The sequence below is a fragment of the Medicago sativa genome, chromosome 7 (assembly GCF_051527215.1).
Source record: "Medicago sativa cultivar Bolivia chromosome 7, Bolivia_mono, whole genome shotgun sequence".
NCBI lineage: Eukaryota > Viridiplantae > Streptophyta > Magnoliopsida > Fabales > Fabaceae > Medicago > Medicago sativa.
The window spans coordinates 16,001,136-16,004,690 of NC_140755.1; the positions used below are offsets into that span (position 1 = coordinate 16,001,136).

The 3,555-nt window shown below is 33.7% G+C and overlaps 1 long non-coding RNA gene across 1 annotated transcript; it reads left to right on the plus strand.

The window, feature by feature from the left end:
• Positions 1–2,332, plus strand: LOC146904592 (uncharacterized). Its single transcript, XR_015020021.1, has 2 exons — positions 1–305; positions 2,080–2,332. It is a non-coding gene; the product is annotated as an uncharacterized LOC146904592 (long non-coding RNA).
• The last annotated feature ends 1,223 nt before the right edge of the window (positions 2,333–3,555 follow it).

A 3,555-nucleotide genomic window follows, 5' to 3' on the forward strand; every position in this document is an offset into this window, starting at 1 on the left:
CCTAATTCCTTTTCTTCTTGTATCGCCGCTTCTTTTCACTCAATTATCAACATAGTCAATACCCAAATTCCAGTACAATTGCCTACCTATTGTCCTTAAATTACGAGAGACAATTTGCAAGTTGACATATATTTTCTCCCTAGTTCAGATTTCCCCACGACGCCGTATTTCGTTGACTATATGATCCTGTCCGCAAGCTATTTAAATTATTGGTTGTGCACTGCTACTTTCGGTGGTTGCTGAGTTCTTTCGTGGTTGCTGAGTTCTAATTATTTTCCTTGTGACACAAGGGATCGTCAAACCAGGTATGGGGTGAGAGAGAAGAGTTCGAGATCATGAGTGTAAATTAATTGGGATGAACGGGAAAGCCGTATTTCCCAAAGTTCATTCGGGGCTGACCGCGACGGTTGTAGCCCTTTGAGAGAATAATTAATTAATGTGCAAATTTAGATGTGGGAGGTTAAAAGAAGAATTAGAAACATTATTAAGGTGTTGCTTGATTTAAATTATGTGAATATGTGGTATTTGAAGTCATGGATAAATTTGTGAGTGCTTATGCTTGATTTGTTGCAACTATTTAGATTGATGACTTATTTAATGATTGATATAGATGTGATGTTATGTATTAGAAGTTGGAATTGTAGTGGTGCTGTATGCCTAGTATAAATAATAGTTTATTTTTTTAAGTGATTTTATAGAGATAATAATTGAAATTACTCTGTGCCGTATGCCTAGTATAAATAATAGTTTATTTTTTTTAAGTGATTTTATAGAGATAATAATTGAAATTATTCTTACTATCTTTGAATGTGTTTGAAATAAGATTTATTCTCCTTATAGATGTGTCTTGGATACCATAGTGCTAAATGTATTATTTTAAGATGTGTAAATGAAATATATTATTTGACTATGTGATATTTGAAGATGTATATGATTTAAAGATGTGGTATGTAAAGATGTGATATTTAAGAAGTATAGTTGATGTATTATTTGACTAAGTGTAATTTGTGAATTATTTAATGATGTGAAATTGATGTGTTAATTGATGATGTATAACTGAAGTGCTATTTAATGATGTGTATTTGATAATGATGTTATTTAAAGATGTGTTATATAATGAAGTGCTATTTGGAAGATGTGTGATTTAAATATGTGTTATTTATGATGCTTATGTTGATGCGATGTTTAAGATGTTGATGTTTGTCGTTTGATGCTGTTGACCATTAATGTCATAAAGTTGTAAGTGTCGGTCTAAGTTGTGAAGTCGTAAGAAGTTGTCCAATTTATTGGAATCATATAAGTTGTTTAAGAAGTTCAAGATGTCTAAGTTGTAGGAGTTGAGTCCCTTGCATACTCATTAAAGTTGGGGGCTTTAGGCCCGGCAGCCTTGTGCTCATTAAAGTTGGGGGCTTTAGGCCCGGCAGCCTTGTGCTCATTAAAGTTGGGGGCTTTAGGCCCGGCAGCCTTGTGCTCATTAAAGTTGGGGGCTTTAGGCCCGGCAGCCTTGTGCTCAAATACGTTGGGGGCTTTAAGCCCGGCAGCTTTATGCTCACTTGTTGAAGAGCCTAATTACGCTCATATATGTTGTTGAATGGTACCACATGCATTTGCATATCAAGAAGTTCCACAATGATTTTAAGTTGTTAAGTTGTTAAGAGTGCATTGTCAAGTTGAGTCGTGTTGTCGAGTCAAGTTGTTAAGTTGTAATGTTTTAACGAATTACTTTGTGATGTCTATTAATGTAATTGTGTGAGACGATGAAGGTGATTATTTGTTGATGTTCTTATGAAGATGGTTATTGGTGACTACATGTGTTGTGACTAGTTGGAATTGAATTGTGACATGGTGTTTGTGAAGTTTTTTTTGGTTCTTAAGTTGTAATGATATTTTCTACTAATATAGATTGAGATGATATAGTATATTCTTCAAGGTTCCGAATTTTATGTTTGTGATGTGAAACGACTTTGACTTAATTGCTTACGTGTTCTTCTCATTTTTTTTATACTATTACATGTTCTCGGAACTCACCCCTTCGTTGTTTGTGTTTGCTGGCTTGGCCCTGCGGTTGCGAAACCGTAGTTATATAGGTTATGAGTCTTGGAGTCAAGTGCATGCCTTTCGTGAGGACTTGTCTTGTGTCGTCGGTTATTTTGGGGAAAAGCACCGCTCTGATAGTGAACGGAAAAAGGGATATGCTTACTTATTTAATTTTGTGCAAGAAAACCATTGTCTATGATGTAAAATGAAATATTTTCAAAAGAAAAAGATTCGATGTTATTATTACTATAATTTTTAATGAAGTGAAATATGAATTATGTTTGTTATGAGTCAATGTGATATCCTAAATTTTGTGGAAGAATTCCTATATCATTAGAGAAGTTTTTATTTGACACTTTCCGCTGCGAATCAAACTCTATTTTTAATTAAATAATAGCAATAATTATTAATTGGTATTTAGGGTGTCACAGTTGGCTAGCTGTTTCTTCTTCTGTTTCGTCCATTATGGTCTTGGAGCGAAAAATTGAAATTCTTGTTTTGGTTCCTCAGGTTTTTCTGATATTTCTATCATGTCTCCCCCCTCTTTTTTGACAAAAGTTTGTAATTCTTCTAGGGTTAGACATTTATCTCTTATAGGTAAGAGTTTTAATAGATCGATTAGATCGTCTATTTTTAGGCAAAGTTTTTCATCTAACAATTTTTGATTTTCCTCTAGATTAAATAATTTTTCTTCAAGTTTGTCTTTGAACTCATTTTCTAGTAGGACTTCTACTATCTTATCTAATCGTTTTTGAAGTATTATTAGATTTTTAAAAATGTCTTGTATATTTTCACTTAATCCTTTATTAGCCATTAGTTAGTTTTTGTAACTTTTGACTTAAAAGATTTGCTAAGTTTTCATACTCCCAGTATGTAAAATAATTGTTTTCAATTATTAAAAACCAGAATGATGTCTCTCTACACCATCTAATTTGATTTTTTACTCTCTTTATATCATTATATTTAGGTTCCAAAATAAATGGTTGTGGTGTTATTTTTACAAATGGATTTATAAGACCATCCATTATTTTTCTAGCTAGTGTTTTTTCATTTATTTTATTTTAGACTTTTTAAGCCGGTTTTTGTATCAACTGGTTTTAGAAGATTTTCTTTCTTTCGAAATTACGAAAATACCTGCCAGCTAGGAGGTGTATGGAGGAGTGGTATGGAAAAGGGTGTTTACGAATCATTTTCCATTTTTAAACTATATATATGTTTTCTTCGTCCTTAACCCACAAACTCTAACCCAAAAACAAGATAACTTGAAAACCAAACTATTGATTCAAAAAAGACCGAACCCATCCCATTCAGCATCACCAATATGGGTTGCGGCAGTGACGACACAACAGAAGACGACACGGTTGAAGGCTGCCGTAACGGTGATAAGGACTTAGTAGTAGTCGACGAAAACGACCACCGACCAATTGTCTCCAGTTCCGATGTATAATCAGGTTTGACCACTTTCATGGCAACCCTCTTCCTGCTCTGTAGCCGCTTCAGAAAAGGCGAGAAGAAACA